At 37.8% G+C, this 14,463-nt stretch overlaps 1 protein-coding gene across 2 annotated transcripts in view; it reads left to right on the top strand.

Moving 5' to 3' along the window:
- Window positions 1-14,463, top strand: part of LOC106082699 (protein gone early) — a 154,734-nt gene continuing 140,271 nt past the window's right edge. Inside the window, exons 1-2 of one of the 2 annotated variants that reach the window (XM_013245369.2) lie at window positions 54-91; window positions 389-890. The gene's annotated coding sequence lies outside the window, so the exon portion shown is untranslated. Of the gene's footprint in view, window positions 891-14,463 lie in introns of both variants that reach the window. The other variant, XM_013245370.2, reaches the window with a different exon arrangement.

Genomic DNA, 14,463 nt, shown 5'->3' on the forward strand with positions numbered 1-14,463 from the left:
TTTTTACAAAACATTGTTCAATGGTCGGTCAACCAAGTCGTGACGTGTTAACGGGAGAAAGGTAACGAACAAACGAATGCGTGCGGCGACGGTAAGGCAATAGAGAGTGACAGGCAAACCTCGGAAAGAAGACAAGTCACACGCCAACACGAAAAAAGTTTGAAAATAGCCATTAAAAAGTAACAACAAAGGTGAATTATTTAGGCGGCTTGAAGTTGTTGCTGTTGTATACCTTGTGTGTGTGTGTGTGAGTGGCTTAGTGCTTGGTTTAGCGTAGTTTAGCAGCACGTTTGCCAACAAGTGTTAACATTTTAATGGGAATTAAAATGATAATAACACTAACAATAACAAATTAATAAGAGGTAGATGGTTAATTAATTTAACGTAGTGGATTATGCAAAAAAATTGAATTCGACTTGTATGTGTGTGAACGAATAGAAAGAGCACGGGAGAGTTTAAATGATTCAAAACATGTGTTAATTAATGAGATGTTAAAGTAAAAAAATAAAGTGGAAATTAAATAAATAAAGGAAAATGAAAATTAAAATGAGACAAAACAATATTCTCTGTGTACCTATGGCTAAAATTAAAATGTGATTGCTGCAAAAAAGAAATTAAAGTTAGAAAAAATTGCAACAACAAAATGAGTAAATGAGTGAATTAAAGTGCATCGGTGCAAAAAATTACATCTGAAACAAGAGTATTGTTGTTGCTCTGTAAGAAGTATTGTTGTTCTTGTTCTCACTGGTAAAAGTGAAATAGGAATCGCGCGATATATAAAACCAACCTAGAATCAGTGAGATACCTTCATAAGTGAATAGGCAGCTCCAATTTACCTATATCTGGAATATCGAATAAGAAACCCAAATCATTTGTGGGGCAGTAAACAGGTATGAAGACCCAAACTCAAGTCAATAAACTTCCCCCTGCTTTTCTCTATTCTTAGCAACAAAAATCGAATGCATATTAATGACATTTCAAAAAGAAGGCCACTGACACCATTGACTTCTTTTTGAGGTATCTCTAGGAGTTTCTATTCTTTAGTTATTGATTTTTGTTTTGTCATGGTTCGTGGATGAATAGTCATTTTTTTAGAACAAATCAAAACATCTTCCTCACCCCGTCGTCTACTCAACAATCTTATCATTTTATTTATTCATCCATCTTGGCTCTGTTTTGTTATTTGACTCATAAAAAAACACTACATTATCTGCTTTCTTCCTCTGTTTTCATTTGAGATATCTTTTTTTGTAACCCACACACAAAACAAAATTTGATCTTGAGTGACATTTTGTTTGTGTATGCCTTCGTTGTCTTTTGAAATAACGCACACAATTTTTAAGGTATATCATTCAAATATTAATGTTTTGCATTCAAAGACTTTCGTCTGGTTTTATTGGGCGAAATGCTAATGCTTTAATTTTATGCTATACAAAGTAGTTAGTGATTGTCAAATGCCGGCAAACCGGTCCATTCTCTATTGCTGTTGTTGTTGTATTTTATCTCCCGCACGCACACTTGTTTGGGTTTTGCAAACATTCCTCCATCACATGTATTCTCACATTGTGCAGTGTTGCCACAGGCTAATGTTTTCTGTAATCAAAATATGAGTTCTTAGGAAATGTGTTTATCACTATCACCAACTCGTATATCAACTTTTAAAGCAGGAAATTGAATTATAGGCCGGCGTCCTGAAACTTCGTGCTATTTAGAATATGGCGGGGAATTTTAAGTTTTATGCAGCAAAGTCGAATCGCTATTGCAAGGATTACAAAACCAAACATAACCTTGTAAAACATAGGGGGATTCTGAAGGTAGTTTAGTACTTGGTCAGCTGATGTTATTTGAATGCTCTTCAATAGGCGTATTGTGGAGACCTACACTCAACGAAATTTGTTATTCATAACAGGAAAAATGTTTGTTAAAATAACAGTTTTGTTTGCCGAAAAAGGGAAAGTAAACATTATTGCTGTTGAAAGGAAATTAGCTGATCAACAGATCCTTGTACATATAGCCATTGGTATGAAGGTGACGAAAAGTTTCGCGTCAGTTTTGTTGCTCTGCGAATGCCAATGCAAAACCTTGTAAAACATATGGGGATTTTGAAGGTAGTTAAGTAATTGGTCAGCTGATGTTAATTGAATGCTCATCAAGAGGTGTAAATTGAATGAAGCTTTTCAACAATAGGAATATTGGCGGGACCTACACTCAACGACATTTGTTATTCATAGCAGAAAAATAAGGTTTGCTAGAACAGCAGTTTTTGTTTGCGAAAAAGGGAAAGCAGGCATTACTGCGGCGAAAAGTCTTTCGTCAATTTTTTTTCTCTGCTAATGCCAACTCTGTCGTAGATATACCCAGAGAAAAGTTGATACCAAACCAAAAAAAGTTGAGTACCATACGGTGTTGATAGTAAAGCAATACCGTATGGTACAAAAACAATACCGGATGGTATGGATGAGCATAAAATGATTAGTACCGTTTGGTCTAGCCTTATTATCGAACTGGTATTGATTTTAATACCAATCTGTTATTGGTTTCAGTACCAGACCGTTGAAAATAACATTTTTAATTCTATTTCTAATTTTTCTAATTTTATTTCAATTACTTATGAAAGTAAAAAGTAATGTTACACCGTGACCAACCTCAATTCTTTAATTGATTCCATATCCATTGATTCCCAGAAGTGGTTTTCATGTGAATGCACCAACACAGCATAGTTTTTCCACACAAGAGATAATCATGTTTTTATATCGAATGTCCTTAGAACTTGTGCTATTTCCATGTTCACCACTTTCGAGTATTTGAGCAGGTTTTTACAAAATTTTCATAATGGCATCACTATTTTAAGTACAAAGCTCAACAACACTTCTGACGTGTTTAGAAGAATACAAATTGACGCCGTCAATTCTTAATAGCCTACTTTGTCCGGTATTGAAATAATACAATTGGTATTAAAAATCTTTGCTAATGAGGTAACCAAAATAATACCAGGCGGTATTGATAAAGTACCGTAATTTTTCTATCAGTGTACTGGCTTTATAGTTCATTATGCTTATATCGTTATTATATGAAAAAAACCGTATGCAGTCACTGCGACAAACCTATCATAAATTAAGCAGGAGTCTTTTTCAGCACACTCCATACTTTTCAGCATCAAGCCTGCTGTTCTGAAATTACAGAACTACAGCGGTAATAGCAGAAATCCCGCGGTAATAGCAGAACTACTGCTGTAATAGCAAGATTAACTACTAAGAATCAGCAGACAGTGTTTCCTATTTTCCGCAGACTTTTTTCTATGATTGTAGTAGATTTTTCTGTTATAGCCAGACTCATATAGGTGAGGTAGCTCGTTCGGGTCCATAGGACCAATCGCTGCCTTATCATATCGAGCATCATAGGCACATCATGCTTCTCGTCCAGTTTACAGTCCAACTTAGTCACGTGAGCGTCAGTGATTTGATCTTATAGTGTCTCAGAATGAGTTCACTCTGCATTCGACAACGAAATCACCAGTCAGCGAAATTAACTCGCATATGAAAGGGATTTGGAAATGGTTAAGTTCTTGTAACACTCATCCACTCATTTCATCTGTGCAGATTTATCAGCCTTCTCGTTCCGGTCTCACTATTTTTCCCTGCTGTTTTCGTTTTTGTGCCTTGTGATAAGTTTTGTATACGGCAAAAAATTCTTCAGGAAATCCATCAATCTAATTCATCCCTCTTTTGTGGATCTTATATATTGGAAATTGAAGGCTAAGATAGTGCATAGAAGAATGGTATATCTGTGCTGCCAATTCCTCAGCATTCCATTGAATGGCCTATAGTCGTTATCCCTCCATACACATGACTAACGGCGTTAGTGCGATCATAAAGAGAAGCAATACTTGGTTCATAAAATTGGCATATAAAAGTTGAGGTAAGGTTAAAAGAAGTTAAAGCGGGTCTCGAGGAATTTGAAGCCATGGCGTTTTTCAGGGCTTTAAGTTTCTCGAAACCTTGCCACCCAAGGCAGAAGTTATATAAGATTCGACCGACGAACTTAAAGCTCAAATTATAAATAAATTTCTTATTCATACATATAGACAAAATATTATCCACGCTCCCAGTTATTTTTTCTGAACTGGCTTGGGACGGAAATAGAGTGTTCTTCCACAACTAGTCAAGTTGTATTGGGACTCGTTCGCCTATTCCTTGAAATCCGCAGATTTTATTGAGGGATAAAAGTTGAATTGGATATAAATAAGCGGAGAGATCGACGCAACAAATCAACAACTACAACGGAAATAAAGTGTATTTCCAAAACTTCAAAAGTTGTCTCGGGACTCAGCTGATTTTATTGAGGAAAAACAGCTGATTTGGATTCATTAGCGTCGATCTCTCCACTAATTAATCCAAATCAGAAACCACATTTAGGGTGATCACATTATGGCGGCTTTTAAATTTTAAAACTATACCCTTTCACAGCCCAACAAGTCATCCCTTAAAATAACCATTTTGATCCTCCGACATAGAGGCACCAAATTAAACGAGCAACCTTTAACAATCATAGCCTCCTCAATAGAGAAAATTCTATCAACTTATAGAAATTTCAGATTTTCAATGGCTTTGCAAATCTGAAATTAATTGCTGGTGCTTGAAGTGAGACGTTTATTTTAACTAAGGTGAGATCAATACTGGAAACATATTCAGATTCCCAAATATATTCTCTAAATTCAGTTTTTTTCGGCGCATACAGTGGCATACAAGTTATTGAATGCTTCTTCAATATCCATTGAAACAAGTTCACATTTTCCATCATCCACAGTCCACAGAACACAGTTCTTTTCAAGGTATGAAGTACCGAAATAACTTATTGGCTCTTATCCCTTGATGTATACACTTACCATAGGTGTTTGTTGAATGAATCTCTCCTTTTTATAATCTTAAGCAGAGACAGAGGACCCCGTAAAAACTTCAACAAAATATCTTAATTAATAAACCCTGAACTAAAACTGAGATTTTATCGCGAACTAGACACAGTAAAAAGTACTGGTTTATACTTTGTAAATATTTAGAAAGATTTCTGTGATTTACTATCAACCACTCCCCTACAAACAGCCGAGCTCCCACCACCCCCTCATAAACAATAAACTCCCCAAAAGGGCATGTTTTGAATAAAATATTACAATTGTGTTATCACTTCAATTTGATAAATTGTCTGTAGCGCAATACTGCAAAAGGTGTGTTCTATCTTGATAACCTCTCTACTGAATTTGTTTTATTGTTATTATTAGTTTTACGCATATTATGTATATGCAACAGTCCAAGGGGTAGAAAACTATCCACGCCATATCTCGGAAACCAATTGAGATAACTCAAAGATTTTTTTTAAATTTTCTAATAAGGTCAATAAGAGGTGATATTCTAAAAATCAAGAAAAAATTCCAACGGGATCGGGTAGCGGGCCGAAATGGGTTAAACATATTTACGGCAAATATTCTGCATCAACACAATCCTGCCAATATATTACTCTAGGATTAATTGTGTCTAATTGCTATTTTCATGTCATTAGCCTAAAGAGAGCATTTTAATTGTTCACACATTTTTCATTACAATTTTTTATATGGATTATGACAGATGTTTACGTCAAAAACGGAATAGAGTACCAACCCTTACCGACAAAATAGCTTGAAGATATTTATTATGCAGTACCAATTCTGACTTTTAACGAATTATTTGCATTTTGGTATTGAGATTATTTCAGCAAGCTCTCCATATCTCCACCGCGAATGTCGATTGCTTACGATGGACATTGCAGTGCAGTTCAAACTCTTAAGGTATGTAAAAGTAATAAAACATCAGAAAGCCAATACTGACTTACAAACTAGTCAAAGTTTCAATTGATTGGCTTGGTATGCGATATGTGCAGTAAAACTGTTGTCTTGCATGCGTGAACAAGTAAGGAGTTGGCCCCACACACTCCTTGCCATAAAATTTTAGAGTTTTCTTTCGACATACATATACATTTTGCGCCACAAATAACCATAACCGGTAACTGCTCTCTTTCTCTCTCTCTCTCGCTTCATGTGTGACGTTCAATGGATATTGGGTTCCATTGCTTCATTCTTCATTAAAGTTGGTTTCGGTGTAGCATATCTACCTACCTTGCATCAAGCATGACGTCTTCTGTCGATGGTACTTTGCCATTGTCGGTAGAATGCTGTGGTATGTGGCCTGTTGGTCGTTTTACCGGTTTATGGTGTGGCACGTTTTTGGTTTTTTCTTCTTCTGCGATCTTTGAGCAAATAGTACGATCACAAATAATGTCTGAATTGAGTTTTAATTAAATGCGCACATGAGTTTGAGGTTTTGGTGGAGAAAGAGAGCAGAACATGTACATAGTACCTACCATGTACGAGTATGAACAACAATATTTGATGGCACTCTCAAGATACACACCCGCATTCATGTTGCAATAGTGGTAAATGTTAAATGTTTCTACAAGTTTTTTTCTCTTTCACAAAAACGAGGTGGGAATGGGGTTTAAAGTACGTTTATACTGATCACTAAAATAAGTTTTATGGTTTTACCATTCAAAAATAAATCTTCCGATTCCAAGATTTATTTTTAAACCTCGCATAAATCCGATTTCACGACAAATTTCTTGATAAAAGTACCAAAAATGCAACGGTGCTTCAAAAATTGTGTTTCTACTGACCGAGATATATTGTAAATTTCCCCAAAAGCCTAGTACTGACTTCATTCGCAGCGAAAACGCCTATTAAATAATTGCGAAACAACATACAATAAAGCAAACAGCATTAAAGCAGAGTTAATTGGTGTCCATTTCTCAAGCAATTAATTACATTAAATTAATTGAAATTTTTGCAATTTTTAATTAAAAATTAATTAATTAAATTAAATTTGACTCAGATCGACATCGTCCACTTATGCGATCTCACACCAACCTTGTTGAGATCCTAAAGAACTTCGTTTATCACGGATTCAAGAGAATGTGGCGTTCCCAACAAGAGGTGGGCATTTTATTTCCTTTTAGTGATCGCTCCTTTTCGTTCCGTTCCACAAAAGGAACTAGTTCCTTTTTCATTTGCGATGCCCTTTTTTCCTTCTTACAAAACAAAAAAAATTTGAATTTTGTTTTGAGCCTTAAAATAAGGGTTATTATTTGTACATATAGATAAAAACGTTCAGACTGTCTAAGTAATTAAATTTAAAATTAATTTTTTTGTGCTTTGTTATAAACAATTTGTAAGTCCCGATGCTGAAAAAACACGAATTGAAGAATTTAGATTTGTTTACAATAAAACAAATAATATGTGGATGCCACCACGTTTATTTATTTGTGCCCCACATTCATTTAATGTGGTTGCCACAAATAATTTATTTTCCATTCACCTAAATCACAACGTACACAGTTGTTGCCTATTGCAAAAGTTGACGCTTTTATTTACTTGTTAACATGTCAATCAGATGGTCTACAAACTAACAAAAGGGAGAAAGAGAATAGCGTTCATGCAATAAAGAGGAACTATGGAACTATTAGAAAGAAAGAGATACAACTAGTTCCAGCAGTTCCTTACTTGGATAAGTTACAATGAACTAGTTCCATCCGGAACTACCCAACCCACCCTTATTACGCGATTATAGGTTCATCCATTTGCATTATTCTCTACTTAATAAACCGACCTCGTAAGAAAAGAAAATACAACACACATACATACCCACATGAACATCATTTATGTTTTTGACCATGACTGTTTCTCAGTTTTGAGGGATATGCCAGACAACCTGAACCAACGACCTCTGAAATGGATGGACGGACAAAGGCAACACAGCCTACGCATTTCTTGCAACTCTCCCAAGCATTTGATTGTAAAGTGCCAGCGTGTGTAGGTGTGTGAGGTTACCTTTTTTTCTGGCTATCATTTAGCCGCGTGTAAAATGATCGCTATCGATGGAAGCTAAGATGGGATAAAGTGTGTTTACAGTTCAATCGAAGATTTGTCTCCTTCCTTTACGTTTTCCTTATAAAAAAAAACCTGCTGATTGCGCCTGGGAATTGAGTTTTTAGTCTTTTTTTGGTATTTGGAATTTGTTATGGGTTGAAGTGTTACTTTGGCTTCTATATGGCCAACGGCTTCCATTGGAGTGGCGTGGCTTGGCTGTTTGTTGTCGATTTTAACACTAATCTCGGTCTCAATACCTAATTTATAGCCTCTAAATGATGCCATCAATAATGGCTTAATTTAATAATACCCTTGTCTGCGTCAATGCAAGCAGAAGAAGTTTATCTGTTCGCTTGGTTACTCTCTTTAAGATGGTAGGTTGTTTTGACTGTACAGACAAACGGATGCCCTTAAAGAGGGTAATTAAAAATTTAATTATAACGTTGGCAACGTGGACATTATGAGTGCTGAAGTATCTACCAACTCCTTCTCCTCTTGAATGTGGTCGTTTCCACCTTTGCGTAACAGCAGTTGCAATTTACCCTGCCATTGAGGACAGACCGGAGCAAACCTAAAGAATGTTTTCATTGTTCTAAATCTACTTCGCTTTGTGTATGGTGCGGGTATTTCCTCTCTATTGTTTTAAGGTCTACTTCCAGCTGAGTTATAATCACGTTTTTCTCATCTTGCCCTCTCTTTCTTTTTTCTCTCACGCTAATTTTAATTTCTTTCGTGACTTTCTGTTGTGTGCGGGAGACACGCACGCATGCGCATAAGAGTAGCTTGTGCAACCTTTTACACATTTCATGTGGAATTCTAAAGAAATATGTACGTTAAGTGATTCAACCATGAATGCTTGCAAAAGGTGGTGCGGCAAGGAAAATGTTTGCAACCCTTATTAATACAGATTTGCGATTCATGATAAGTTGTAATTTGCAAAAAGGTGACATCGCACCGTTTCCGTTGAGTATCGAGTACAGCTGGTGTAACAAATTTGATTTTGAATAGGTAGTCATGGAACATTTTCGATTATGCTATTATGTGATGTACTCGTACAATAGATGGATTGAATAAGCGCGTGTCAAAATTATTAATTTAGTCTAGAGAAAATGTCGAACTAAAGATTTTCAAACCTACAAAGGCGAGCGTTATCCACGAGTCTGTCAGTCAGGCTGTGGTTATTGCGCTACAGCCTTTAAGGACATTGAGTTGAAGTTTTGCACAGATTGCTATTTTGTTCATTTGCCGTATAAGTTGTTTACAGCTTTATATAGGTATTGTTTCAAAAGGTAGCCCACCATGAAGTACAGTTGATCCGGTGGCCGGTTTGGCAAAAAACTCTAGAGATAAGGAAGTATAAGTGAGAAAATAGAAAAATCTAAGTCCCCAGATCAGATTCATAGGCGATAAAAGGCAATGAAGAGGTAAAATAAGGTTCAGTCAGATATGTCATGAGTCTGGATTTTATCGAGGCATTTTAAAAATTCCTCCGCACACTTTCACCTCACGTTCCTCCAATCCAAGGCTTTGAACACCGCCGTTCTATCTGCATAAAATCAGAGTTTCAAGGGCGAAAAGTACCTCACAGGACATCACTTGCGGTTATTGTTAGCCCCCTAAACCCATCTCTGACTCCATCATGAAGCCTTTAGCGATGTGTGGGTCTAATCGGTTTCTTATCGCCCACAGAATATATTATCTGGAATCGGTTTCGGTGCCAGGTAGTTCGAAACCTTCCTTAGTAGTAAGTCCACAGTGCCTTCAAAGGAACTTTTGCCGTACTCCTCCTTCTCCAGCATGCCGAACTTTCTTACCCTAGGCGCAACCATGGTGGGGCAGTTCCGAATATACATGTCTAAATAGGTTACAAATACAGCAATGCTTCCAATCCTGCCTGTGGTGTAGACGTAATACGAATCTTTCTAATCACTGCCTTCTATCATACCAGTGGCTTACATGTCAGCAGTAGCCACACAATGGCTGTGTACGTCAAAGAAATCATCTTCGTCTTAACCAACCAATATCTACTGGATATTCTCCTGCAGCAGCAAAGGCACAGCGCTTTTCCCCTTTTTTTCTTTGTATTTCTTTTTAAGTGTAGTTTATGATACGGCCTTATTGAGTGTTTCCGTTCAAAGACGGGAGTCTAAAATTCGACATTTTTATCTCTGTCTTCCTTGGGTTCGCCCATCTTGAAAGTCTCCTCAGTGAAATTTCCATGATCTTGCGGATAGTCGAAAGAAATGACATCTTCCGTAATTCGGACCATTTTCGTTGTGATCTAATAGGTATTCGTCTATGACCAGCAAGTAGAAAATTGGCGAAAATACTCCGCCCTGAGGCGTTCTCCTTATCACAGACCTTCCTGAATGTTCTTCCTGAGTGTTATTTCAAAAACGAGGTGATAGCGTCGATAGTCGCCGGACCAAATATCTCCATGTATACATTGATAATCCTGCCGCATAGCATTCGTCATTATTGAAACCTCCTCGTTATTTAGGAAGGCTGCCATGAAGTACTTTCCTCAGTCTCTATCTCTCGAACCACTTCATGGAGGGCTGTCTTTACCTCCCAGCCCTTGAGGTATTACTACTAAATTTTTCATGAACATTCCACTCAGGAACGGGGGATACTTCTCATCTATCAATGAGTTCAGTCCGATTAAAGTTTAAGCTTAATTATAAGGGGCATCCTTTTTTATCCGAACGGCGTGATCGGTATGATAGAGAAGGGTTAATATGGCAGGATACCTCACAAATGAAGCATTAGTAAGGGGATAACCACCGCTGAAAATTTTTTCTGATGTTCATGCCGGGATTTCAACCCAGGTGTTCGGCGTAGTAGGTGGATATGCTAACCTCTTTGCCACGATGGCCACCCTTGAGGTATGCTCTATTCAATTTCATCGACATCAGTCCCTCTCTCAGGTGTTCGGCGTAGTAGGTGGATATGCTAACCTTTGAGCCACGGTGGCCTCCCTTGAGGCATGCTTTACTCAATTTCACCAGCATCAGCCCCTGTTTCACCTTCAGGCCGATTCTTTCTTCAATGTTTTGAGTAAACACAATGACACACTGGTGGATCATTGTCGTGCTGTGGTTTATATTTCCCGCCTTTGGGGATACATACTGCCCTGTTCTCTCTTCGTGCCCACGGCATGTAGGTCGTGCCATGTAATTCCCGGAGTTTTATAGGAATGATACAGCCTGGTTCAGCCGATTCAATTAATCGCAAAGTATATGGTAAAAAGTGCGCCTATTTATGGGTCTGTATGACAGTCTATATGACAGCTATATCCAAATAGGGTCCACTCTTTTTTCTGCATTGAGCAAGAATGTCGAGGTGCTTTAAACAACTCACTGTTCGCAATTTTAGCTTAATCGGGTAATAAATACGACTTGTACGAGGGCTGCTTTATAAGTTTCTGGCCCAGGCAACACCAAGTGCTGCCAGGTGCAATTATACTTTTCCATTGGAAAGTTAGACATCTCTAGGATAATCGAGCTTGATGACTTAAAAAAATGAATTAAACAAAAAATGAAATTAACTTGTGAACATTTTCGTGCTACACTTTTGATGTAGATTATCACGACAAGAGTGCATTAATGAACTTAAATTTCTCAAAATGAACTCAGTCGTTACCGAGGCTCGCTGAAAATCAATTTCCGTGAAGGTCGCCAAAAACGGCCGTTTTACCAGAGAACATTGATGCCGTGTGTGAACTTATAATGCAAGATCGTCATGTGACATACCGTGAGATAGAGGTATCCTTTGGCATTTCTTCCAGCAGCATACATGAACATCTTGTTCTTGTTGGATTCCGCACAGTTTGATAATCGCACAAAAAAGGCTCGAGTTCGAAGAAATTTTGAAAAAACATAAAGTCGGAGCTTCAAAATACGTTTTTAAGATAGTCACAGGTGGCGAATCGTGGATCTATGCGTATGAGCACGAATCAAAACAACAATCGACCGTGTGGGTCCTCGAAGTTGAGCCAAACGAAAGTTGTTCGTGGAAGAAGCATTTCGAAGCAAATGGTCGTCCGTTTCTTTTGTAAAACTGGTCATGTGGCGTCTGTTTCGCCAATTCCGGGTGGTACATCACAATTTGATTTCCTGAATCCTTGGGAGAAATTCGAAAAACGAACAAGAGAAGACAAATCATTGTTCACCATGATAGGGCGACCTTCCACACATCGTCTCAAACCATAGCGTTGTTGACCGGCCAAAACGTTGAATTGATGGGTCATCCGCCGACTTGGCATCCAATGAATTCCTTTTTATACCCACCACCGAAGGATGGGAGTATATTGATTTTGTCATTCCGTTTGCAACACTTCGAAATGCCCATTTCCGACCCTATATAGTATATATATTCTTGATCAGCGTAAAAATCTAAGACGATCTAGCCATGTCCGTCCGTCTGTCAATTGAAATCACGCTACAGTCTATAAAAATAAAGATATTGAGCTGAAACTTTGCACAGATTTCATAAGCAGGTTAAGTTCGAAGATGGGCTATATCGGGCTATAACTTGATATAGCCCCCATATAGACCGATCCGCTGATTTAGGGTCTTAGGCCCATAAAAGCCACATTTATTATCCGATTTTTCTGAAATTTGGGACAGTGAGCTGTGGCAGACCCTTCGACATCCTTCTTCAATTTAGCTGAGATCTGTCCAGATTTGAATATAGCTGTCATATAGACCGATCCGCAGATTTAGTGTCTTAGACCAATCAAAGCTACATTGATTATCTGATTTTGCTGAAATTTGGGACAGTGTGTTGTGTTAAGTCACTCGACATCTTTCTTTAATTTGGCCTAGATCGGTCTAGATTTGGATATAGCTGCCATACCGATGTCGATTTAAAGGATCTCTTGATTTAAGGTCTTGCGCCCAAGGTGCATTTAATGTCCGATTTTGCCAAAATTTGAGACAGTCCAGATTTGGATATAGCTGTCATGTAGACCGATATCTCGATTTAAGGCTTTGGGCCCACAAAAGGTGCTATTGTCCAATGTCGCCGAAATTTGGAACAGTGAGTTGTGTTAGGACCTTCGATATCCTTCCTCAATTTGGCCCAAATCGGTTCAGCCCGATCTCTCGATTTAAGGTTTTGAGTCCATTAAAGGTGCATTTATTGTCCAATGTCGCCGAAATTCGGGACACTGATTGGTATTTGGCCCTTCGACATTTTTCTGCTATTTAGCCCAAATCGGTCCAGATTTGGATATAGCCTCCCTATAGACCGATCTCTCGATTTAAGGTTTTGGAGCCATAAAAGACATTTATTGTCGATTTCTCCGAAATTTGGGACAGTGAGTTGTGTTAGGCTCTTCGACATTTTTTTGCAACTTAGCCCAAATCGGTCCAGATTTGTATAAAGCTGCCATATAGACCAATATCTCGATTTAAAGCCTTGTCCCCAAAAAAGGCGCATTTGTAATCCGATTTCACTGAAATTCGACACAATGACGTATGTTAGGCTTTTCGATATCAGTGTCATATATGGTTCGGATCGGTTAAAATTTGATATAGCTGCCAAAAAGACCAATATTTTGTTAAACACAATTGTACAATGACTTATACTTATTAGTATTTGGTCCAAATCGTAACATATTGCGATATAGCTACTATGAGGCATAAGGTATGGATTTTCCCGGCTTTTGACAAAAGGTGGTTTACATATATACCCGAGGTGGTAGGTATCCAAAGTGCGACCCGGCCGAACTTAACCCCTTTTTACTTGTTTTCCAGCATATTTAGATAAAAATAAGTGGTCAATGCTTTTCGTCAAGTGGTGAGAGACACCTCGAAACTTGGTGTCAGAGATTATAGAACGCTATTCTACGTTCGTTTAATGGGACAAATGTTCTGTTATAGCCAATTAAAGTAAAGTTAAGGATGATATTTTGACATTGAGGGATCCAAACAACCCACTGTTCTGAATTGCAGATCTTCGGTCCCATGAAGTCAACTTAAATAATTTAGGACCTGTAACTCACACTTTTCATCCGGCAATGCATACTTGACATTCCATCAAATAAACAACTGCTAACAACTGTTTTATTTATGTGTTTCCTGGTGTAGTTAATCAATGTCTGAAGATCAATTAAACATATGTATAAGGCGATAAACCTTTAAATTAAGCCATAGACAATAGTTGTTATCTCCTTACTGCATACCAGAACAATGAAGAGAATTGTATTTGTTTACGAATTTACTCAATTCACCTGCAATGCAAACAATTGTTTTTATACTCTCCACCATAGGATGGGGGTATACTAGTTTTGTCATTCTGTTTGTAACTACTCGAAATATTCGTCTGAGACCCCATAAAGTATATATATTCTTGATCGTCGTGACATTTTGTGTCGATCTAGCCATGTCCGTCCGTCTGTCCGTCCGTCCGTCTGTCTGTCTAAAGCACGCAAACTTTCGAAGGAGTAAAGCTAGCCGCTTGAAATTTTGCACAAATACCTCTTATTAGTGTAGGTCGTTTGGGATTGTAAA

This window comes from Stomoxys calcitrans, chromosome 4 (assembly GCF_963082655.1).
Source record: "Stomoxys calcitrans chromosome 4, idStoCalc2.1, whole genome shotgun sequence".
NCBI lineage: Eukaryota > Metazoa > Arthropoda > Insecta > Diptera > Muscidae > Stomoxys > Stomoxys calcitrans.